Consider the following 26123-nt stretch of genomic DNA (forward strand, 5'->3'; position numbering starts at 1 on the left):
CTGGAATCACCTCTGTCACCCCTTCTTGCCCACTGGACTTGGCTAATCTCACATTCTCTGAATTTCTACATCTGGCTAGGGATACATAATGTGACCCTGATGGGGGTTCCCCCTATTCTGCCAGGGGGAAGAACTGAGGGAGTTCAGCCCCACCCTCTTTCTGAGGTCCTGGATGTGGCCTCACATGAAGGAGGCCCAGGCCTCCCAACCTAGGCTAGGGACAACTGGGTATCTCCCAACTTTTCCCTCCTCTGATGCAGGGTCACCTCTGTTGTCATAGGGCCAGAGATGGGTAGTGTGTGTATTGTGTCAGAGGGCGCTCTGGCCTTGCCTCCCCTTTTAGGTTCTGTGTGGGGCCAACTCTGGGAATCAGAAGGCAGGGACCAAAGCAAGGCGAAGGTCACCAACTAGGGGCACTACAGGGTCCAGAGTGGGGGGTTAGGGTCTTGGGTGTCGCAAGTCTGAGTAACAGGACAATATGGTCAAGTCTGTGTAGGAAGGCAGGAGAGGCGAGGGAAGTTCTCAGGGCTCTCAGGAAATTGGGATTTACTGAGTGCAGGCTTGGCTGCTCTGGCCAGGACCTACTAGGCTCAGGCTGAATCTTTCATAGACCCTAACTGATACCAATGAGGAACAGCTGTACTCTTGGCTGGGGTCAGGGACACCTGTTGACCAGTAGGGGGACGAGTACCTCCAAGACAATTCCATGACCTGTTGGGTGGCTTGGCCAGGCCTCCTTCACCAGAGACACAGGCTTCTGCCCTCAATTAAAAGCTCAAGGTGGCCCTGTGCCATAGCACACCTCTTGCCCTCCTTCCCCTGACCTCTGTCTTTGCCTGGTTACTGAGCCATGGCTATTCCCTGACACATCTAATATCCCCTTCTCTGATAGCAGGCTCTGGTTTAGAAGATTCAAGGTAGACAGAGCCCCTAACCCCAGTTATGGGCCTCTCCCTGCCTTTATTCCTAGGTGTGACTAGCATCTGAGACTCAACCTTCCCTAACCACTCCTGTACTCCTTAGCCATCTGACTTGGACTCTCAGGAAATGGCACTCCACCCTCCCCACTATGCCTCTTTCTCTGTCCTATACCTTCGTAGACCTTCCACAACTAGTTTGAGCAATCCTGCTTTGAACCAAGCCCCAGGGCCCAAGGTTCTGGCTTTTCCCAAGGACTGGTCCTCTGCAGCCCTTTCGGTCCATGTGCCCCCAAGAGTATATCTGAAGACACCTCTCATCCTGAGTCAAAGCTTGATACTGCCCACTGTTAGAGTGAAAGTCTTCATGTAGCTTTTGGCTAGGTACCCCACTGGCTATCAGCATCTTGGATATGTTACTCCTTGTCTCTGAGCTTATCTCTCATGGTCAAAGGTACATGTGAGGAGCAGTGCATCTAGCTCATACCCTGGTATTCTGCAAGTGCCAGCCAGTAACAGTCACCACTTCTCTGTCTCTGTCAGCAGTAAGGAGTTCCTCAGGAGTCTCTCCTTTGCCTCTGACCCTACCACCTATTTTTCCTTTAATGACCTTTCATTAGATTAAAAACATTTGTGGGCAGATGTCATGGCACTGACAAGATCCTGTCTCTCACTACACTTGAGGCTTGCCCGAGACTTTCTGCATGGACTGTCAGCATGGCCAGGAACCCTGTAACTTGTCCCTGGCCTCTGCTGTTGACCTGAATGCTTCCTCAGGGTGCAAAGTTGTGCACAGTCTTCAGCCTGCTGTGTGGGGACATCTTTCCAGAAAGCCTTCCCAGCAGCTGCTGGAGCAGTGGGGCCCTACCTGCCAACACCACCATTTCAGAATGATGGTCAGGACCTCTCCCTCCTTGTTATCACCATTTTCTTCAATTCAGTGACTTAAAATCAGAGTTGTAGCCCAGGCCTCAACTGACAGTTCTTTTGCTAGACAGTGTTAGGGGCAAAGGTCATCCACAAAATAGGTTCCTGCTAAATGAGCCTCCTAAACTGTTTGCCATCACCCAAGAGAAGGATTCCAGCTGTTGCAGGACAGCCTGTAGTGACCCCCCCACTCTAGGGATATGGTCTAGTCTAGGTGGGTGACATTGGGACCCCAGACTTACGATTCCTGAGGGATGGTGGGGCAGTCCTCTGCTTTGGTGCAGAGTTGTACCTGAAGAGAAGCTATCTACTTCCTGGCAGTGCACAATTGTTCCTGTCACACCAGGGTCCCCTGGTCTCCTCAGTGACTCCTGTCTTAGGTATGTCTTGAAGGAATTTTTCTCTTTGTAGGTCAGTTCACACCTAGGTGCCTCCCCTCCCTGCGGCTGCCACCTCTGCATTGTGCCTGCCCATTTTGCAGCCTCTCCTGCCAGGCAGGGATTTCCTTAAAATCAGGAAACCATGTGGCATGAGAGAAAGGTAGGCCCCAGATGAGCTTGTGTGTGAGCAGGCAGGTCTGTATGGGCTGCCACAGTCCTTCTCATATCTGTCCATCCTGCTCTTGCCCTGTTGGCCCCCATCCCAGCATCAGGTGTTATAGAGAATAAGGAGAAGCAGCCCAGCCTTTGGTCTCAAGAGCAGGCAGAGAAGTTTCTCTATTTCTGGACATGTGACATGCTTCAGGAAACATGTTCTACCACAAGGCTGAGGGTCTAGGCTGTGGGGAATTTGGAGAACATGCTGTGGGCAGTGGGCTGTCAGCTGCAGGCCTGACTTGCTGCTGTCTAGAAAGCTAGACCCAGGGGCTGGTCAGGTGGTCCTTGATCAGTATGCATGGGTAGCTACTAGGCAATAAGGGAGTAAAGGGGAAATCACAGCCAGGCAGTGATGTCCTGTCATGGGGACTACCTGGGGAAGCAACTAACAGTCACAGTGAGGGTAGGTCCCCTGCTTGAGGCATCATCTTCTTCCAGTTCACCAGGATACACAACACCTGAAGCAAACAAGCTGAAGACCCACTCAGAGAGTTCTCCCAGCAGCTCTGTGGGGTTTGGTCATAGGGTGATGTGAGTGCCAGAGCAGTGGAACTGAGGGCTGAAGATAGATGCAGAAAGGCCTGTGGGCAGGAGCCAAGCTATGCTCCAAATGGGACCTCAGGTCAGCCCCACCCACTGAGGCTGGGCTCCTTTGATTTTTACCCAAAGCTCTTGTTTGCCCTTTCTCTACATCTATCTGGGCTTTACTGGGTTTTGAGGAACTCCTGAAATCACAGAATGGAACCAAAATGATGTCATTTGGCTAGAGGTATAGACTCAATTGGGTGACCACATTGTTTCCTGAACCAGAAACTACTCATGGGCCCAGGGTGATGCCTAGGATCTACCACTACAGTGCCATTGGGCATGGGCTAGAAATACTAGACATACTGGGCAGAGCAGAAGCTTCTACAAAGGCCCTGTGGTATGTGTGGGTGTGAATAGGAGAGATGAACCACAGTTACTGCTCAACTGAAGTGATTCAGCAGAGAGAAAAGGTACAAGGTGAGAGGGAGGGGCAGGGCAGGAAAGAATCCCAGCAGAGGTCCTCTGAAGAAAAAGAGGAACGTAATGGTAAACCATGAATGCAGGTCTATGTTTTCAATAGTGACACATACACCCCCTTGCCCCCTGTGCCTGCTTAAATGTATCTGTGTAGCTGTACCATGTGCTGACGAAGGTATATGTGTTGTGCAGTTTCATGTGGTATCCTGAAAGCAAGGGTGGCCATGGACATGAGGGACAGCTGTGTTGCAGTGGAGAATGAGGCCGGGGAAAACTAGTCAGCACTTTGTTATCTCACACTTACTTATGAAGCTGTGGCTTTGAGCTTGGGGTGGGTGCGTGCGTGTGTGCGTGTGTGTGTACCGAACAAGGCAAAGACCCAGTTCCTAAATTTGCCCAGGTAGGGATAACAGAAGTCAGATCACAGACAATACATAAACAGTAAGTAACAAGGTGCCAAATTTTATTATAGAAATGGAGCTCTCTCTAGAGAAGCAGGGTCAAAGGTGGGTATATAGGCAGCAAGTCTAAAAGTGGGCAAGACTAACTTCCTAACAGATAAGAAATGACTATGAACAGATGGTGGAGGAGGCAAACAAGCAGACATTTGAGGATGAGGGGAATGCTGGTGCAAAGGCCTGAGGTACAGTCTGAGGGGCTGGAAGGACAGCTGGTATGAGGGTGGTCAACTGGTAAGCCAGCTGTGGTTTGGGTGAGACTGCTGGCTGAGGCTATCCTGGGGAAAGCGCCTGCATATGAATGTCCAGGTGAGAGGGCAATGTGGATGAGGGCTAAGCAGCAGGCAGATGCAGTGGGCAGGTATTTCAGATGGTTCTATGAGACAAAAGCTGTAAGATGGGCACTGGCTGGTGATGGCGTTGTGGCTGGGTGGGGGCACGGAGGCACTGGGAGTACCCTAAGGATTGGCCTGCATGCAGGCTGGAAGTAGAGGCCATTACTGGCGAGAAGATGTGGAGAGGCAGTGACAGGTATGGTAGGAGCAGTCACTTCTCCCTATAGTACACACATGTGGACTGCATTAATCAGAAAGCATCAGCAAGCCTGCCTCAGCTCTCTATCAGATGAATACAGCTTGAGGCATGTATAACATATACCTGCCATGCTTGAGTCTGCAGTTACTCTGCCTCCTCAGCACTTCTGGGCAACTAGCTTTCTTTGGTCTCCAGTTCTTCATGAGCTCCATCCTGGTCTAACATGCCTAACTCACCTACTCAAAGACTGCCAGTGTGCAGTGCCCAGATCCTGAACCCACTCAGAGACTCCTCAACTGAAAGCCCTCACTCCCTCCATTCCAAGGCCAGACAGACCTCTCAGTCCTTGCTGGTACCAATTATCTCCTTTAAGACCCACCCCCCTGTACCTATGGTCTCTGATTCTTGTATCTACTCACTACTTGGCAGGTCAGCCTACCTTCATTATATGCTGCATCTCCTAGACATGGGCCTCTCTGTCCTGAAAAATGTGTCAAGTGACAACCCTGAGACAAGGCACACAGTTGTAGAAAGATAACGCTGCTTCTCTCAGGGTCTTTGCATTTGACACCACCTGTATGCCAGTTATCATTGCACTCTCTGGTCTATCCCCTCAGCCCATGATCCCTGGAGGATAACACAACACCTATGCTCATGGCTGTCAGAACCCATTAAGACAGAGATAGGCTGTGGGAATGCTGGCCTTTGATCCTACTCCTGGCCTGTCCCCACAAATCCTCTCCCAGGGCCTCCTCTGCAACAACAGCCAGTGAGCTGATCCCACAGAAGGGTGGGAGCAGCTCAGAGCCAAGGCCACCAAAGTGTCTTTGCCTAAGCCAGGGGATTCCAGAGTGGGAAGATTTATCAGCTTATAGGCCAGGCTCCTTTACCAGTACATACCACTTCCTCATGGATAAGCAGCTCAGCCCCTACTTGTCTAGACCCCTGGTTGCCTGACTGTTAGGAAGGCCTACCCAATGCTGATCTGGGCCACCAGAAAGGTGGTTTTGCACACAGCCCCTCCCCCAAGACACAGAGATGCTCCCCAGGGAGGCAGTTAGGTTCCTTGAGGGACAATACTCAGACTGTGAATAGATGAAGATGCCCTATCATGTCTGAGACCAACACTGTTAGCCACAGTGAATAGAACCCCAAGAGGTGGTGGATGGCCCAGGCCCAGGGGACAGCAAGGCAGAGTGAGGCAATATCCTAACACACTGATGGGCTCCTGTTTCCCCAAATATTATATACCATGACTCCTTGAGAATTCCTACTGTCTTATACTTCAAGCAAAGACTCTGGACTGAGGTGTCTTCAGCCCCAATGTGGGGACCAGTAATGTATGTGATTCCAGGTCTGGAGGTGGCAGCAGGGGTCACGGTCCTTGTCACTGAGTGGTGAGCTCTTTCTACCCTATTTGAGCTGTCCTGGGGCTCTGTGTACCTGCCTGCCCCTGGCCTTGTTCTGGAGTTTCCCACGGAGGCTAAGTGTATCCCAAGTGGGGCTGTGACTTAGTGGTGCCCATATCCTCTACCCCAACCTTTGTCAGATGCCTCCTGCCCTGGCAGTGGCAACCTTTCTGAAACCTGTCAGGCTACCTTGGTACCCGGTGACCATGCTATAATGATCTGGAGGGGGTAGAGGGAGGCTGGCCCAGGAGGGGCAATTTGAGCTCACCAGGCCTTCTTCACATAAGGCTGTCAGGCAAAGGGGGGAAGGCACCAGCCCTGCAGCCAGCCTACGTCAGTTTGCAGAGACCAGTCGGAACAATACATTTGGGGGTCTTTGAACCGAAACCTGAGGCAGGCCACACAGGCAGTTCACACACTGCTGGCTTTAGGTTGCCCAGCTCGGTCAGGAGACTTCCCAGTCCAGCAGAGCTCATCTATAGTATTCCACCTTCTTTTATGAGGTCTCAGTGGCATGTGCTGGTATATACCCATAGTCCCAGCACTTGGGAGACTGAGGCAAGAGGACTGCAAGTTCTGGGTCAGCTTGAGCTATATAGCAAGCCTTGTCACAAATATAAATGAATGCATGGATGAATCAATGAATAAATACTGGGTCCTCTCACCCTGGAACTGAAGTCCTCAAGTCGACTCCCACCATGGCTTTATTTTAGAAACTGAAGGTCCGGAAAAGCCCGTGCCTGTGGCTGCTGCTGATAATCAGCTTCCTTCCCTCTTAATAAGGAAACATTTTCCATTGCCTTTTCACGCCTGGCTTACTAGAAGCATGCTCTCTGCTTTTAGCTGACATGCTACATGTTTCTCTGTTCTCTCCTGCCTAGGCGGAGTAGCCCTCATTACATTTGCCCAGAACCAGGCCTAGACTATAGAGGGGCTACTCAGTGCTCTCTTGCCAGACTACCTTCCCTTCCTTGTTACCCTAGCCTTTGCTCAATGTAAAGCCAAGACCCCATGACTGTGGGTGTGGTCTCCTCAGCCAGATCTGTATGACTGGCTTGTTTCCATGTGTCACTGTGATGGTCTGGTCATTGCCCAGGATTCAAGTAGACTCTTCATGGAACCATTGTAATGTGCCTGTTTTTGATCTGTAGGGGACAGCTGTGGGCCACCCTTGGGGAAATCAGGCATGGTGGGGTTGGGGAGAAGGTCTTGGGACCAAGGGTTTGGTTGTGCATTCTAGTCTAGCGTGCCCCCTTGGGCTGCTGAGGCCACCAGGGGAAGCAAGTACTTAGGGGTCCTGGGCCCAGAAGCCTGTGGCTACAGACGTCTGGTGGCTGGCTGCACTTCTATCTCACACCAGTTTGCTGCTGGGTGCCTCTCCCAGGGCGCCACTTATATTAGCATACATGTAAGAGTAGGCCTGGGGGTTGGCCACAACTCTGCAGAATCAGAAAGCAAGGTTTAAAGAGAAGAGGTGACTTCTTCAGGAGAGTCTACAGAACTCAGCTTCCATTGCCTTCCCCATCCTGTACCCGCACTTATATTCCTAGTCTGGCCACATCTGGGTATCACCTGCTGTTATTTACTCAATGTTATTCTTTAAATGGATTTGCCTGTTTTTCTTAACTGTATACTTTAAAAAGAACTTTAAATGGAAAGCCAGAGTCTTTCATCATAGAAATTATCTGAGCTACAGAACAACGTAAAGGAATTGCTTTTGCTGTTAGCCAGGGACTGGTGCCTGCACAAGGGCCAGATGAGGCCACTTGCTGTTTGTTAAACAACAAGGATTAGTGCCTGCTGGATGGGGAGAGCCACACCGGCACCAAACTGGGATTTTCTCCTTGAAGGAAAAAGACTGAGAGAAATAAAAAGGATTATTTTCCTTATAAGAAGGGCTAGCACAAGACTTCCTATGGTCTGGTGGCCACATAGCTCCCTGCTCTGAGAAGCTGAGTTCTCGACCTACTGTCTCCTTGAATGCAGATGGGGTATATGGGAGGCTTGGGCTGAGGCACTCTCTGCTGCCCAGGGGATAGGTCTTTTGGACTGTGGTATCAATGCTGCATCCCTTGCTTTAAGCCAGAGGATACCCCTTTATCTCAGAAAAGTGGGTCCTCCCTTCTCTTTGTTGGACTTGCCTGTTCAGCAGGCCATCCTCCATTGCTTTGCTCAGCATCTTGGATAACTCAGCACATGTGCTGAGGCCTGAAGCTCTCCACTCTCAGATTCATGTAGGCAAATGATCAATACGACCTCTAAGCCCTCTCAGACTTGAGCTCCAGTGTGTGTGGCCCTACCCCAAGCAAGGGGGTAAGGGGATGGGAGTGGGGGGATGACAAGCTGAATCTGTGTATCAAGGAGCTCATATACTGGTTGAGAAGACCACAAGCTAGTAAGACAACCACATCATTCCTGACACATACTTGTGCTGTGGTGGTAGGCACCCAGTGAAAGCTGGAGTATAGCACCAGTGAGGAACGACTGAGAACACAAAGGGCTGGGCAACCTCCTGAGCTGACTGACCTCACAGAGAGCAAAAGGGGGATGGCAGCAATCTGGAGAGATAGTCCCACCCTTCAGAGGTAGGGTTCTATGTCTGGGTGTTGCCCTCTGAAGGTTAGGGGCTCTTGGGAGCTAGATCTGAGGTAGGAGACTGTTGTGGATGGGGTGAGTATCCTTGGGCAGGGCTGTGGAAGAGTGGATGCCCTGTGGGACACTACATGTATGTCACCAGGCTCCCAGAGCAGCAGTATTCCTGGATTCAGAAGAAGCACTTTCATTTAATCGCCCCTCCACATTACAGCTACTTGGACACTACCTTGGGAAAATTAAGTACAGAATCACTGTGTGTGCTGAGAGAGTGAGTTCGGTTAACATTGCACCCACACTCATCTGGGAGACATGAACACACATTCCTTGACTTCCAAGATGAAATGTCCTTTTTGGACAGTGGTTGTTCAGCCCCACTGAGTGTTGGGATGAAGGGCTGGGCTGTACGGCTCTCCAGGCCATGGCCCAGCACTGAGTGGTGGCAGTGAGTGTGCCGGACACAACCATGGACATGCACACTACACTCTGGCTCCCCCTGTGCATCTTCACCCACCCAGTGCAACTGTCTGCAGGAAAAGCCTGATAGCTAATTTAGGCTTTTGATACGATACCTATTTTGGGACCAAAAAGCCACATCTTCCCAAGGAGATAAAAACCTCTCTATGCCTTGATGCCAGTGACACTGTACAAGGGACAGGAACACACCACCCTTCCCAGGACCTGCTCTTGTAGAAAGAGGGCCTGTAAAACCCCACCCCACCTCTTCCTTCTTGTTAACCCCAGAAAGAACCAATTTCTGCTTCTCTGGCTGTCTTCTACCCTCATCCATGCCCATAGTGCCCTTGCCCACCTGACATTTTTCAGTCCCCCTTTGAAAAGGCTCAGGGACAGCTTCCATCTCCCTAAGCTTGGTGAACTCAGTCTGAACTCTCTCCCTGGGCTCATATGACTCTAAACCAAATGCACTATGAGGCTGGCTCATGGTGGGACTGGATGTTGTCCCAGGAAGAGAGGGCAAATTGGCTTTCCCCTGGGCTTGGGGCTCCCGGCCCCCCATAAAATGCCCACCTTAATCACACTGTAAATGTTATTTTCCCCAAGGTCTCCACTGAGGGCTTGTCCAGGCTCCTGCTCAGCCCTCGCCACCCCCGTTGCCAGTTCTACTTCCTTTGAAGCAGGTGCTCTGTGAAAGATTTGCAGAACAGATGGATGGGTAGATGGACCAATACCAAAAAATGTGTGTACAGAGCTCAAAGCTTCCCAGCACTCCCTCTAGAGTACATTACCTAATGTGACCTCTCTCAGTAGCCTGTGGTGGAGGGGTCACACACCACAGTCCATATGGACCTTAGGCCTTGAGGTCTCTGCTAGCCCATGGGCAGTTTCTGGGGTTGTCACACCTGGGGATTCTGGGACCTGGTTCTGTTGGGATGCCAGGGTCCCTCTATCTGCTCCCCGCTATATCCTCTCTTTCTGGTGCCCAGGCCCTCATCCTACATTATGAGAGGTCCTTGCCTATGACCTCTCTTTTGGGTTCCCCTACCCCATGTCCTTTCCTCCTGGTCCTTGCCCTTGCCTCCTCTCTTACTGGTCCCTAACCCTTGCCCTACCTTTCATGCTAGAAACATCTCTTTCCTTCAGGTTACCCCTGGACTCTCCTTCTAGGGAGCCTGGTAACTTTAAGTCCTTTGTCCTTGCCACCCCCAACCCCCTGTCTTAGAGAAAGAGATTTCACATTAGTTGTCCTGGGAGATCTGATACATTACCAAGCAGCCTCTCCCACCCTTGGCCTCTGTGATCTTGTCTACTGTAGACTATGGTTTACATCTTTCCAAGTAGCATGACACCTCTATGCAAACAAACAATCACAACCAAAAACTCAACTTTAAATGCAATAAATGTTATTATAGATGTATTTCTAATACTCATTAATGACCTAACACTGATATTTAGAAGGTGGGGCTGCTGCCTTGATGCTTTACTGAAAAGAGAGTTATTGCAGAGTGCTAAGAAATGATGGCCAAGCACTGTCAGCATGTCATTTTCACATAATACAGATACGTGTACATTCCCATGTGATAGAATAGAGAGGCGAAGATTTTTTTTTTCCTGGAGCGCAGGTCTATGTTCTGGAGTCACCAGCAGTGTCCTTAACCACAGCAGCACACCTTGTGTGACACCCAGTTTACTTTCTTCAACACCAGTGAGGTGAGAAAGTAACTGCTATTCAAACCTTACATTGTTATTACTCCATCTCCAAACTTAAAACACTGTCTTACCCACACCAAACCAAACTGCACCCAGCTTTTGAGGATTTGCAAAGCAGCCACTTAATTTCTACAGAAGCCCCCTTGATATTCATCAGTCATTTGTTTATATATTGAAGGACATAATTACAATAAGGACAACTGTATAAACAAGCTTGGGACAAACACAGCTGACTCACGGAGCGGAAGCACAAGTGTTCAGGGGTGCAAGGGTGGCCTATCGTCCTGGGTACTGCCATGGACACAGGGCAGCAGGCTTTACAGGGAGAATGAAGAACTCCCATTCACTTAGGGAGATGACAGAGGGAAAAAGGGTTTCTGCTCAAAAGCTTTCTGGAAGGCTTGCAAATGACTTTGCATTTAATTTATCACAACCCCCCCTGTAAGTGTTTGAAAAATGATAGCATGTGCATATGTAAGATATTACTGATTTGGCTTAGGAAATATGACTGTGTCTGTGGGTTCCTTGCAACTATACCAGTCACTAGGGCCCTGGGTACTGGGTTAGCTTAGTTGTCCCTATAACCTGCTTGACTTGCAAACTGGTAGCAGGCTTCCCTTCTCTGCCTCTTCCAAGATCCCTTTCTACTTATTTTGAAGCTAGAGTCTAAGTGGATATTAGGAGAAGCAAGTGTTAGTGTACACAGTGCCCTCCTACCCACCTAGGCAGTCCCTAACCCAACCAATGACTCTGCTATAGCTAGGCAGGTTACAGCCTATTAGTGCCCCTTTGCTAAAGGAAGGTGACACGAGATCATCTGAGGGCCCCTTTCTATGCTCCTGTGCTGTCCTGGCTTGGGGCAGCCGCACGTGTAGTCTGTACCTCCCATCTGGCCCACAGCCACCCAGGCAGACAAGACAAGAGGTGATGGCTTCACTGGAGCACTGACTCAGGAGGAAATTGGACCAAGACTAAATAAACAAATTAAAAAAAAGATTGCTGGGGGTGGTGGCATACACTTATAATCTCAGCACTCTGGAGGCAGAGGCAGGTGGAGCTCTGTGCAAGGCCAGACTGGTCTACATAGTTCCAGGCCAGCTGGGGCTATGTAATGAGACCTCATCTCAAAAACCCAAAACCAACTTTAAAAAAAGGTAAGAGGGGCTGGAGAGATGGCTCAGCAGTTAAGAACACTGACTGTTCTTGCAGAAGACCTGGATTAGAATCCCAGAACCCACATGGCAGCTAACAACTCCAGTTCCAGGGGAATCTAACGGCCTCTGCTGTCCTCTGCGGGCACTGCACAACACAGGTGCATGTGCTTACATGCAGGCATAACACTCATACACATAAAATAAAAATAACAAATAAAATATTAAAAAAAGATAAGAAAAGATCCTATTTACAGAGGAGAAGGAGAAAATGACAGTCAAGAGGGAGGTAGGGTGTTTTGTTTTGTTTTGTTTTGAGATAGGGTCTCAACTATGTAGCCCTGGTTGGCCTGGAGGCCCCTATGTAGGCTGGCCTTGAACTCACAGAGTTCTGTGTGACTCTGCCTCCTGAGTGCAGGGATTAAAGATATATACCACCATGCCAGGCACAAGGTAGGGCTTTTAATGCAAGCCAAGTCAAGGGGGCTGCTGCCTGGGGGAGCTTTGGCCTGGGGAAGGTTAATTGCTGGCTTAATCAGGCCTCTGGATTGGACAGATAATCTGATTTCACCATACTAGATCTTTGCTTTCCTATCCCTGTCTCTCAGTGAGCCAGCCATAATTTCACCCTGCCACCCAAATGTCTCCAGATGAGTGCTTATGGCCTGGCTCCTTTGTTTTTGCTACTTGGAAGGCGAACCATACCTCCTTCCTATTTGTTCCCTTTTTCTTCCTTGCTCTGTCCCACAGCCTTCTTCTGGATCCTCTTAAACTTACATGTTCAAGCTCAGCTCACATAAGTCACTGGCTGGTGCAGACCCTGGGGTTCCTCACTAGATCTGAGGAAGGGCCCAGGAATGTGTATTTTGTCAAGTGCTGAGGTCCTCCTGGGGCTAGCAGCCTGGGACCCTTACAGAGGCTCTTCTGCCAGTGACGGGTCACACCTAGGAGTGTCTAAACCCGTAGTTGCCCTTGAACTGATCTTGATGAGGTCCTTAGGAGGGAGAGGATGAGTGGAACATTCTTATGCTATGACCAATGGAAGGACCAATATAGGGGAATGAGGGATGCAGGACGGGATCAGGGAAGAAGACAGTACAGTGAAGTTCCAGTCATAGACTAGCACTGGATTGAGCACAAGGGGAGCCCAGAAGGAAGTCTCATTGCTGTCCCACTTTGAGGCGGGGAGACAGAACTGCATAGGCATTTCCAGGAAAGAAGGTTTTGAGGGTCTAATGCAGATATCCATCACTGTTGGACTACAGTGAATGACAGTGCACCCAACAGGAAGAGGGGGTTCTAGGAGCACTGTGGCATGCACAACATGCCCAGCATATATTCCCTTTACTCCCTTTCTAATAGGGCACCTCAGGTCAGGGCTGGGCCTGCCTGGCCTCAGAGAAAACCCTTAGTTTTCCTTTTAAATCTGTTACCCGATCATTGAGCTTAATCTGCCCAGTATGTCTTTGGGACTGTGGTGACCTCACAGGTACCCTTGCAATCCCCAGTCCCTTGTATTTGGTGCTCTGCCAGCAGCGAAGGAAGGGTGCCTTATAAAAACAATGTGGTGAGTCTTTTCCTGCCCCCTCCCCCCTCCCCCCCTTTCATGCTTGAACCCTTCTGTCCCTTGCCATTTCAGTTCAGAGCCAGGGTCATAAGTCTTGCCAGGGCCCCAGGGCTCTGCTATGGCCCAATCTCCAATTATCTCCCCTTCCATACCCCACTTCCCCATTTCTACTGTACTGACTCCTTGCTGATCTCAGTGCTAATCTCTCTCTCAACTCAGGGCATTTGCACACTCAGCTCCCTCTCAACTCAGGGCATTTGCACACACAGCTCCCTTTCAACTCAGGGCATTTGCACACATAGCTCCCTTTCAACTCAGGGCATTTGCACACACAGCTCCCTTTCAACTCAGGGCATTTGCACACATAGCTCCCTTTCAACTCAGGGCATTTGTACACACAGCTTCCTCTCATCTCAGGGTATTTGTATTAGAGGTCCCTTCTGTCTACAAGTCAGAAAACTTTGTCCAGAGCCAGCCCTCATCCAATGACTCAAAGTCTCCTCCTTGCCAAGCTTATTCATACCCCAAAACAACTACCCTAACCCAAAAAGCCACACCATTATCAACACTGTCTTACCCAACAGCACTGTTTCTTTCTATAATAACATGTCACTGCATAATTCACTTAGGCTAGGTACTATTTCCTTACCCATCACAATCAACAATTGTAAGCACTGCAACTCGGAGGTTGGTCTATTTGCTCACTGAACTATGCCACATACCTACAAGGACCTTGTATCAAGTAGGTACTAAAAAATCAGCCCCAACCCCTTGAAGTGACTGAGTGAGGGATGGGAGAATTAGGGACATCTAGACAATCGCCCAGAAAGGCACTTAGCCTTCCCCTGGACGGCCATGCTGGACGGGTGACTTTCATGTTGCCCTACTGATGAGCTATCCTGGCCCAGGAGCTGGGATGTTTCCTATCTTGTACGTCTTTGGAGCTGATTTCTACTGCTCGTAGAAAACGTGCCCTGCCCTATATCCACTCCATCTGTCCCTCAGTCCCTGTAACAGGCTTGTTCTTCCTCTTCCAACTCTGACCATAGAAGCTAAGGCCCAGGGGCTGCAGCCTGTCCTGCCCCAGTACACACCATAGCCTGACACCAAGTATGCACATATGGGGTTAGCCAAGGAACCCTAAGAGCTGGGGCAGGGATGAGGGTGACGACATATTCAGGAGGCTCCTTGTAGGAGGCAGGTGGAATTAGGGGGACAAGGGTGGCCCCATTAATGCCTCTTTGCAGTCCCAGCCACAGGGCAGGGCAGGGCTGGTAATGTGCATGTATGCATGCATGGTGTTATCACAGAGGAAATCGATGCCTGGCATCAGCCCAGTGTTTAAGGGAAATGAATAGATTTTGGCCAAAGACAAAGAGAGTTTGATTAATCAGAAATTGGATAATAGAGGCAACACTCTAATTATTTTTCTTCCCAGCATTTATCAAGAAATATGTTTGTGCTGCCTATCAGAGGTAACAGAGTGGGTGAGGGGAACACATTGCAGGGAATGACTGGTTTAGGGACAGGCCATCAGCATGCATACTTCCTGGCAGGAATGGATGTGAGGTTCCTGGTAGCCAGTCCACAGGGTCATGGGAAGCAAATGGGGGGCTGGGAGGTGGAACAGCCTGAGGCAACACATGGCTGGGGTACCTAAGGCCAGAGAAGATATGCCATGAATAGTGGGGCAGGCGGAGAAGAAGATGCAAGGCAGGTCCTCAGTCAGCATAAACCCCCAACCTCGTGTGGAAGCTTCACTGGCCCAGGGCCTCCTCTCTATCTGCCCCTGCCCACCCAACCCCAGCATGAGGGCAGGGCAGGAGGGCTCACACCACCATCTCAGGTCCGATGCCTTTCATGGGGGTGCAGAGTTTGCTGGAGTCAGGACCAAGGGTTACACATCTAGCTTTCCAACCTATCTCTAGGAGAATCTTTGGAGGTTCCTTCTCAGCAGCTTGGAGGGCTTTCTCATTCTCGCCTTGGGTGGACCACTCCACGATCATGGTCAGGCAGGAGCACTGGGCCCCTCGCAGGACAGAGTCTAGGACTCACATACCTTCCCTACTTGTGCAGTACCCAGGGCTAAAGACACACAGTTTAATCCTTTCTCCCATGGTTATCTGGTTCACATGGATAGAAAGGTTTCTTGGGAGTTCCATGTTGGAACAGAGCTCAACATGAGATTTATGTCCAGGAGGAGCTTTGGCCGTACACCTTCAATAGCTCATTCATTTATTCAGTGTACAGAGAGAGGCTGTTCTGGGACAGGGAGTAGGCAAGACATCAGCTGAAAGAAGAGACAGTCAACAAACAGTGCTCAAGACACTCCTGAGTCTCCAGATGCCAGTCAGAGGAGTGCTGAGCAGTGATGAGTCTTCACCTGAGTGGGGTCAAGGCCATGTTCTCAAGAGTGGAGAGATAGGGATGAGTAGGAGACTGGTTACTTGCTGGCAAGCATATCTCAACCCTGCTAAGTGGACCTCTTATAGACATCACTAATCAAGAGTAGACTGGTTACTTGCTGGTAAGCATACCTCATCCCTGCTAAGTGGACCTCTTACAGGCATCACTAATCAAGAGTAGACTGGTTAGTTGCTGGCAATCATACTTCAACCCTGTCAAGTGGACCTCTTTATAGACATCACTAATCCAGAGTAGACCGGTTACTTGCTGGCAAGCATATCTCAACCATGCCAAATGGATCTCTTATAGACATCACTAATCAACTCTGACAGTTTCCCCTCTGAGCCACAATACAACCTTAGAATCCTCTCCACCACAGTGTACTTGGGGAAGCCACTCTGAATTTGGAATAAGAAATGAAAACTGTACCCTCGATTCAGCCCAGAGACTTCCTGGCAGTCATGTTCTTACAGGTGAACATGAAAAAGTCCTTGCCTCACAGATTTTTCATGCAGGCCTAAGAGAACAAACAAATATAATTAAGTAAATGAAATGAGGTCAGACTGTGGTGAGTGCCAGGGAGGTAAAAAAATGGGAAGGGGCACAGAAGCATGTGGGGGGACACAAATGCTTGTTACAGTGAGGTCCTGGTGAGCCTCCAGTAAACATGTGTCAGAGATGTGGGAATTCTCCGTATCTGGACTCTGTTGAGAGCCTTAGTGAAAGGAACAGCAACTGTGAGGCCCAGCCTGCCCTGTGGAGAAACTGGCCTGCAATACTGGTGCAGGGAGACAAACAATCACGCAGCGAGAGGACAGTAATTAATTTTAGGCAGAATCTAAGGAAGTGGAAAGATGGTAGGTGAGGAGGCAAGCTCATGTCATCTCTACTGAGTGCCCAACCTGGCAGCTTGTCCTCAGTTCTCAGCAGAGGAGAGGCCCTAGTGTTAGCACACAAGGGACCTTATAGTCCATGTACATCTGTCTTCACTTTAGAGAAAAGAAAAGTGAGGCCCAAAATGGGTGAAGTGTCAGGTCCAGGGTACAGGGCTACAGGAGCTAAGCCCAACTCTTGAGCTGCCGCCCTCTTCCAACTGGCCAGGGAGCCAGAAAGGAGAGCTGGATGGAAAAGGTCCATTGCTTGCTGCAGCCCACCAGCCTCCTTGGAGCAGAGACCAGGGCCTGGGAGCTGGCACCAGGTCCACCCTGACTCTAGCTCAACGAGTCCAGCCAGGTTGCCTCCACCATGCTTCTGTGACCAACTGGGGTGATAGAATGAGTCTGTAGAGGAGAAAGCTGGGCTACCCCCACACTACTGAGAACCCCTGTGGCTTGCTTGTCAGATGCAGTGTCCACTGAGGCACTGGGGAAAGACCACCACTCTCTTTAGGTCTCAGTCTCAACGAAGACCAAAGTAAAATCAGGCTCCACTATGCTGTACGGGTTGTCAGGGGATAAGGAATATTTCCTATTGTCCCACCCTCTGGAAGACACTTGGCTGTAAAACCCAGGGCAAATTTGGTGTATCTTCCTTGGAAGTGCCTCTGTCTGGGCTCTTGGGAAATGTGGACATTTGTCTACAATCCCCTGTCCCAATACAGTGAAGGACCTTGATCTTCATGACTCACAGGTGCATGTTCTTTGTGGGAGTGGTAAGAACTCAGGCCATGCTCACTTAAGAAGACTGTCTTGGCAGTTCTTTATCCCAGGAGGTGGGGTCTCCCTCTTAAAGGCTTGCTCTGACCCAGCCCACTAACACAGCCATGGCCACAAGAGGTCTGGCTCAGCTCTGGGGACGGTATGCTTTTGGTTGGAGGCTGCTGGAAAGAATATTGGGTTTGACACTGGAAGGCCCCTCCCCATACTGTGGCTTTTAACAGTCTGGCTTCTTAGCATTTTTTGATGGATTCTCCAGGGACATCTCTAAAAGCGAGGTATACCTTAATTTAGACGTGAATAACTCAAAACTGTGATGCAGCAGGCTTCTGTGGAAAAGAGGCACCCTCATGGAAGTGTGTGAAGCTGCCAGCCACATTTGCCCAGTGTCTGTGGCTGGGCCTCCTACTACCTGCTGCCTGAGGGGCTATTGGCTACTGGGGGCCTTTGGATAGAGGGGGTACAAATGACAACTCAGGGGAAAAATCTTCACTTATTGTGTGGTTTTGGGCTCTCTGGCCAGGAAATGAAAGAGAGGCTGACAGGATAGGTCTGATTAACCCCACACAGTCACTTAGGGAAAGCAGGAAAAGTGGGGAGGGCAGCAGGCATGCCATAGTCCAGCCTCTTAGGCCTCTTTCTCTGCCCACCACCACAGCCCTAGCACTGTCCCTATGGTCCCCATAACCAGGCTGACTTCATAGGCATACATATAGGTAGTGACACAAGTGCCTTATGCCAGGCCTAATGCTCTGCTGTGGCCATTTTGAAAAGCTTACTAATTTCTTACCAAAAGCCCAATTAATTGTACAGTCAGTGCTTCCCATGTTGCTCCAACCCCAGGCAGCCCTTATCCACTGAAATGTTTAATGCAGGGGACCCATCTTCTTACGGTGCTGGGCCTTCTATTTTTTAAATTAAAATTATTTATTTTTATTTTACGTGTATGTTTTGCCTGCATGTATATAAGTGTATCCATGCTGTGCAATGCCCAAGGAGGCTAGAAGAGGGCATGGGATCCCCTGGAACCACAGTTATGGACAGTTATTAGCTGCCTTGTGGATGCTGGGACCCCAACCTGGGTCCTCTATAAGTGCAGCCAGTGCTCCATCTCTCCAGCCTCCAAGGATGCCTTCTTTTCCATTCCTAAAGGACTGTTATAATGGTACTCTCACCTCACTGGCTTTTAGGTTCTGAAACTTTCTCAGCTCTCATCTACCTTGGAACCTTAGTGACCTCTTTGGTTCCCAGCTTCCCACATACTTTGCTGCCAAGGTCTCCAGATTGCCTCTGGCCTTGCTCTGACCACAACATGATCAATGCCTAGCAGAGTCTCAGATCCAACTCCCGAGTCCCTTCCTCTCACATAGGAGTCTTTCCATACGTTCGTCGGCCAGAGCCAGCTCTATTTGTCTAGTGCCTCAGATGAACCCCCAACAGCTGACACTCTTGAAAATAAACCTTCCATCTGACTCACACCCTCCTACCTCCTCTACTACCCCACACCTGAACTATTACAAGGCCTCAAGTAGCCTCAAGGCCGTGTCCTACCACAATCCACTGTTACTTTATTTATTTGAAATAATAGCATTCTTTTTTGGTACTAGAGATGGAACCAAGGGCTCACTCATGCTTGGCAGTTGCTTTCACATGCAGCTATCCACCCAGCCCATGAAAGCTCTCTTAAAAGCCTGAATTAGTTCCAGTTCCTCCTCTGTTCTAAACCTGCTTAGGTCCCACTAGAGTGTGTGAGCCTTGCCTGATCTGGCCCTAGACTCTACCCATATCCTTGCCTTGGGTTTCAGTGACTGCCTTTTCCTTGCGTGTATATGTGTGTGCCTGCTTATATGCATGTATGTGCACATTTGTGTGTGGGTGTGTGTGTGTGCATGTGTGTGTGTGTGGAGGCCAGAGGAGAACCCTGCATGTTGTATCTTTTCAGGAGTGTCCACCTTGATTTTTGAGGCAGGGTCTCTCATTGGATTAGGCTAGGCTAGCTGGTCAGCAAGCCCCAGGGATCAGCCTATTTCTGCCCCTCTACCCCAGCACTGGGATTATAAGTATGCTCTAATACACCTGGCTTTTTATGTGGACTCGGGATGGAATTCAAGTTCTTAAGCTTGAGTGGCAAGTACTTTACTGACTGACTGAACTATCTTCCCCCCAGCACCTCCCCTTTAGATTTTTGAGACAAAGATTTTTTTTTTTTTTTTTTTGGACAGCGTCTCCCTATAGCCTCAGCAGGCCTGAACTCGCTACATAGACCAGGCTAGCATCAGCCTGCTATTCTCCTGCCTCCACATCCCCAGTGCTGGTATCATGTGCCTGTGCCACCACACCTGGCTCAGCACCTGGCCTTCTAGTGGGGCTCTCAGCAGCTGCTCTATGTTCAAAGCCTCTGCATATCCTGTCCCTCTCCTGGTGCTCTTGGTCACCACAGAACTTGCCTGAGGCTTCTACATTGCTCAGCATGCCAGAGGGGATTCACCTGCTTTAGTGTTTTACACCTACACAGTTACACATGCTACTGGAGGCCTCTACTGTCACATGTGAGCACTAGGAGTAGCCAATGTCACTGCTGTACACTTGTGCCAGTACAAGGGTAGGTCTCCAGGATCATCATTTTAGTTTTATGAAGCACCTCTCCTCCAATGTGAACACATTCAAGAGGAGATAAACAAGGATTCATGTCCACTCATGGCTCCTGAGATTACAGACTGATGTGGAGACCAAGGGCAGCAATCCTAGCTGTTTACAGATGAGGACAAGAAGGCTCAGAGAAGTTGGGGCTGGACTTGTGGGCAACAGTACCAGAGCCTGACCCCATGACTTCTGATGCCTACAATGGATTTCTTGCCTAACTGCTTCAGGGCATGAGAGTTTGGGTGCTCTGGGACTTTCCCAGGCTGCATAGAGAACAGTGTGGCCTCTATTGGCTGCTCTTGCCTGTAGCTAACCTTTGGTGTCTGTCCCAGTACCTCTGTCCACTTCTCTTCAAGTTCCTTTAAGTCAAGAACAGGGCTCACAGGCTGCCCTAGGCTTGGTTACCTCAGGTTTCCTTCCTGGGGGCTTTAGGAGAGCAGTGGGCTATCTGCGTGCTCCAGAGTTCCTGTGAGCTAGCCATGGTCAGCAGCACTTAGCACATCTCTGCAGCCACCTAATAATGTTTTAGGTCTTTGGAGGCTTTTGTGGGACGGCAAAGTCCCTGTCTCCAGGACAGGAAGCACATATACTGTCAGTCACGCTCACACAACAGACAATTGAGTGGCCAGGTTGGGTTGAAGATACATCCTCGGGCTAGCTGCAAGAAGACCTTCTTTCTCCTAGTAGCTTCTATGTAGGGCCTCCTGGCAATAAAATCTGTTATCTAGTTACCCAGATATTGCTGGACTCACCCCAGAATCTCCTGTGATGGAGACTGAAACACTTTTTTTCCACCCTGGAGACTAAGAGGCTCCAGACAGAGGAAGGAATCCATTCTCCTCATCCCAAACTCTGAGTCCCATGGCAGGACCCTGGAATGGGCCAGGCAGGAGGTACAGATCACATACCCCATTAGGGCAAGTAGGTTTTGTTACTGCAACAACCTGAGCCTCAGGTCAATGCTGTGCACGTGCGCGTGTGTGCGCGTGTCTGTCTCTCTCTGTCTGTCTCTGTCTGCGGTAGGGGGCATACTACCAATATGACTATAAACCCAGTCTTTTCTGAGAGAAAGCAAAAAATCATCTCTGGGAGCAAGAGAGCAGATCTAGGGCAGAAGGTGACATCGGCCTTCCGAGGAGCACACAGGAAGAGTTTTACACCAAATGCCAGCATCTCTTCATGCCTAGAGGAGGCACACTGAAGGGGTACCACTTCATCCAAGTACGGGCCAGCCCCCCAGAGCCTCATGGGTCCCTCAATGGACACTCTTAGGCTATCAGATGCATTGGTTTCAAGTGTCCATAGCTCCCGAGTCACCAGCTAAGCACTGTCCCCTTCAAAGCAGGCAACTTCATCTTGGCTGAGGGGGCTGGGTAGGTTGGTTAAACAGGGCTCTCTGGCCCTACCTGAGGACAAGGTGCTTGTAAAGGCAGACCCAGGCTATCAGGAGCCTTTTCTGGGGCTTTAAAATTCTTTCCCCAAGACCACTCAGCTTGGGAGAGGGGTTCACAGAACTGCTCCCATTTATAGAAAAGAAGGCTGTGGTCTCTACTCAGACAGCCGGAGCTAACAAGCAATGGTGTCTGACACAGTGCCCCTGTCCACTTCCCTTCATGTGCTTTTCCCGCCCCTCACCCGCCTTCCCCCCATACCTCTGACTCCTTCCCAAGTGTGCCAGGTGCTTCCACCCCACCCAGTTGCCTGACCAGAGTTTCCATTCATTTTCTCCCTTCTGCCCACATTGCTCACTCCAACTATGCTGGTGTCCTTCAAGCTCCAGTTCAGATGTCACATTGCCCATAGGCAGGTCTGACCCAAGCCTAGAGTATCTCTCCCAGGCCCCTCCCAAGCCCCCTGCACCACACCGAGGGCCGGGGTTATCAGAGCACAGCCATATTTCCCCTGTGGGAAGGTGAATCAGACCTGGGAGGGCAGGCCCAGTCCACTCTCACCCTTCCACCTCAGTACCAGACCCCGGGGGAGCCAGCACTCAGTAAATGTTTGCTTAATTGAATTTGGCCAAGCAGCTTCCTCTAGACAGGGACCAGGTTGCAGGACTGGATGATCCCTAGGGCAGGGAAACCACTTGGGGAGAAAGAAGTCAGTCAGGGCTCAGGCCCCCTCCCCCTAGCCAGGCAGACCTCAGTAACCAGGCCGGTCCCTCCACCCTGAGACAGACTCCAGGGAACCCTGGTCTCACTTGGCACCGCCTTCCCATCCTCCTCTCTGAAACAGGATCCCCAATTCTCGGCCTAGGCAGATTCTTGCCATCCTCACCCAGACAGGCTCTGCACCTCCCTAAAGGCAGGGCCCCGGTAGATCCACAGCAGGATACCGAGCCCCAGAACAGAGGCCCTCACACCCCTCCCCCAAGCACCCCACCGCCTTTTATGGGAAAAAATATTGAGCCTGGAACACATTACAATCGCATCAGGTCGATACTCATCTTTGGCTCTAAATGCCTCCAAGGAACCTGCTCTCCGCTAGAGCGATGACCGAAAACTGCGAGCTGTCGTCCTACTCGGGCCTCGGGGCCCTCTCTCCGCTGTCTACCAAGGCCAAGCGCCGGCGCTCCTGCCACCTGCGGCTGCCTGCACCCCTGGACCCCTGGAGGGAGACCCCGCCTGGCGTGACTCCCGCAGGTCGTCCGCCCGGGCTCCTCAGCTGCTGACGGGCTCGGCGGTCCCGCATCATCCTGGGTGCCTCCTGCCCCATCTCCGGGGCCAGCAGCCGCCTCTCCGTTGGGTTACTGGGCCGCTGCGCCCCCACCCCCCCGCACCTGTCTGGGCCTCGGCTGCCCCCTGCCCACCTCGCAGACAACCCCACCCTCGCCGCACCACTACCCGGCCCGGCATCCCCGCCTCTGCCTCCCCAGCCCGACGGACCCCGCATCCCCAGCACAAAGGCCCGGCCCGGGCTCCGGGTGGGGGTGGGGTGAGCCCCAGCCGCGCCCCCAATCCCGGATTCAGCCGCGCGCGCCCCGGCCGTGGGTGCGCTCACTCACTCACCTCTCGGGCGCGGCTTCGTGCGTCTGTTGAGCTGCACCCGGCGGGGCGGGGCGGGACGGGGCAGCAAGCTTGGGGCCGCTGCACCCTCGTTCGCACGACGCGGGCGCCGGCGCCCGCGCGGGTACGTGACCGGTCCGCGGGCGGCACACACGCTCGGGCTGCCTGACTCCCTCCGCCGCCCTCCCGCGCCGCCCGCAAGCGGGTCCACCCGCCCCGCACAGCGGCGCCGCCGGCAGGGGGCGGAGTCGCGAGCGCAGCCCGTTGCCAGGCCAACCGTGGGCAGGGACTGCCTTTCGCCTGCCCGGCACCACACGCCGCCGCCCGGCCCTGAGCGCCTGCTCGTTACCCATTGGGCACCGGTGGCCGACAGACGCGGGAGCCGTCCAATGGAGACAGACAGGGGCGCGGCCGCGACTCTGCGCGCGCCGCAGTCCCGCACGCGCTGCTTGCTCCTGCGACCCTAACGTTAACTGCACTGCGCTGAGGCTTGCCGAAGCCACTTCTAGAAGCTTGGAAAACCCACCTTGAGGGCGGTGGTGATCCTGGCCCCTTCAAACATGGCTGTCCCGCCCTTGCTTCTTTTCATATGGGGGCCGAACTCAGCCCAAGCCTGCTTGAGTTTTGCCACCTTGACAACCTACTAACCTCTCCCACCTTGACTGTTTGCGAAGTAGTGCCTGATTCTTTGGATTGTTTCAACAATCCTTTAGGACATGTGAAAACCCAAATGGTTTATGCAGGTGAGGTTTGCGCAGCATGGGAGGGTTATTCGTTCTTCTATGTCTTTGCAGCATGTAAGGGAGGCCCCCAGCTGGAGAGAAACGGAAGCAAGTCATCAGTGAAGCCCCGCCACCCTTTGGAGAGCCCCTTGAACATCAGACTCTCAGCAAAATGCACCTGAGAGCAGGCTGTGAGATTCTGTTTTCAACATGGGCGGGGAGCCGGTCTGTGGGTCTTCGCCCGGAGCTCCTCACTTCAGTGCAAGAAACACTCAGGCTAGAGGCTCATGACACTAGTGCTGTTTTGTCTTTTCCATCCTTTTAACGACAAGCGCATGTGTCTTGGCACATCCCTGAATAAACGTGGGGTTACTCGAACACTTTCCTTGTCACTTTCCACCTTTGCAGTCAGACTGCTTGGATCACCCCTTTCAGCTGAAGCATTGGAACTGGCCATTGACAAGTGTCAGTGAGACAGCAGCCCCTGCAAAGGTTTAAGACAGGAAGGCAGGGGCATGTGTTGATGTTTGCCAGCTGGGTGTTTTGGAGGTGGAATACTATCCTACCATCTCCCTGGGAATGTTTCCTCTGCTGTGAAAAGGGGACTTGTGTACTATGTACCCCAGGGGAGAGCCCACATGTGAAGGTGCTGCCTAAACTTTTAGGGACAGGGCAGGTACTGGTTATGGGCATTGCTGAGGCCAACCTAGACTTGCTATAGTGCTGCCTAGATGTGACCAGTGAGGACAAAACGAATTTTGCCAATGGTTGAAGAGTATGTCTGCTGTGTTAACAGACTATGAGGTCGGGTTGTCTATCCAGGAGGAGTGAACAGAGACCACTGAAACCTGGCTGGGTGTCATTTTCCTAATTTGTCTAAGAAGACACTAAACATTCCTGAGAGGGTAACTATGAGGGTTAATGTATGTAGGAAATGCACATTAGTAAGTGATCAGTACTAGGCAGAGGCAGCTTCCACTGGAGATTCATGGGTCAGAGTTTAGCTTTTGCATTTCAGGTATGAGATCAGAGGCTAGCCCTGGTGGGTCCACAGGGGCTGTCTGCTCCGTCCTTGACCCAACTCTGGGGACCACCTCAAAGTGAGAGGGAATGGCCTCACCTAGTCTTTTACTGGTGATCTCTGTGTGGTGCATAGCTCTAGGCGTAGTTCTAGGATACAGACCTGCTCCTTTTTGGTAGACTCTTGTAGCCGTAGAGCACGGGTAGAAAGCAGGATGATCATCCAGCCTTGTAGTTATGTGGGGCTATTGGGGACCCACTGGAACTTTTCAGGCATATAGTGGGGGAGTGCTGAGCACTGGGCCAGCTTATTTATTTTTAAATTTTTTATTTTTTTGGTTTGTCTTTATTTTATGTATATATGTTTTGCCTGCATGTATGTAAGTGCACCCATGCTGTGCAGTGCCTGCAGAGGCCAAAAGAGGGTGTTGGATCCCCTGGATCTGGAATTATGGATGGTTGTTAGCTGCCACAAGGGTGCTGGGAACCAAACCCAGGTCTCTGTAAGAAGCCCCCAGTGTTCTTAACCGTTGCAGGGCCAGCTTTTTTGAAAGAAGTGATGCTTGGGCTAAAGCTACAGGAGGGACAGGATGACCAAGAAGTGAGGTTGTAGAGAAGTGAATTCCAAGGTGGGTTATGAAGGAGCATGAGGCCTAGTGCAGAACCTAGGAAAGGCCAGCTTGCTGTACCAAACAGGTGTCAAGCATGCAAGGATACTAGGAATAGTCACATCTAGCTGATGGCCTTTGAGTAAGATTGAGGATGTTGGCTTAAGAAATAGTAGAAAAATTTGAGATTAGCCTTTTGCATTTGAGAACGTAGATGGCAGGTTTCTGTTTTAATTATTTGCAGTAGGCCTGAACTCACAGACCATGTGAGCTTTGTTGCTGCGCCTAATCAAAGAATGAAAATATTAGGTAGTCATTCTAGAGAAAATAAGAAAAAGCTGAGGTCAGTCCACAAGGTCTAGTTTAGTATAGAGTCTGCTGCAGCTATGGGATCACAGGGACACAGAATGTGCCATGTGACAGGGTTAGGGTAGTTATCAAGGTACAGGGAGAGAGGAGGAAGGGAAGAGGGCAGGGACTGCAGTGAAGGGTTGGCACCTTACAGGGATGGGGGGTAGCTGAAAGGGGGGGCAGCAAGTAGAGAGTTCCAGTACTACAGGAAGAGTGTCCTGATGAGAAACACAGGGACACAGGATGTGCCATGTGACAGGGTTAGGGTAGTTATCAAGGTACAGGGAAAGAGGAGGAAGGGAAGAGGGCAGGGACTGCAGTGAAGGGAGCTGCTGGTGGAAGGGTTGGCATGTTACAGGGATGGGGGGTAGCTGAAAGGGGGAGGGCA

At 51.0% G+C, this 26123-nt stretch overlaps 1 protein-coding gene across 1 annotated transcript in view; it reads right to left on the reverse strand.

The window, feature by feature from the left end:
• Positions 1–23270, reverse strand: part of Gnaz (G protein subunit alpha z) — a 53253-nt gene extending 29983 nt beyond the window's left edge. Inside the window, exon 1 of the mRNA XM_008833755.3 lies at positions 23038–23270. The gene's annotated coding sequence lies outside the window, so the exon portion shown is untranslated. The remainder of the gene's footprint in view (positions 1–23037) is intronic.
• Positions 23271–26123: the final 2853 nt, after the last annotated feature.

The sequence above is a fragment of the Nannospalax galili genome, unplaced genomic scaffold (assembly GCF_000622305.1).
Source record: "Nannospalax galili isolate Female #2095 unplaced genomic scaffold, S.galili_v1.0 scaffold1497, whole genome shotgun sequence".
Classification (NCBI taxonomy): domain Eukaryota; kingdom Metazoa; phylum Chordata; class Mammalia; order Rodentia; family Spalacidae; genus Nannospalax; species Nannospalax galili.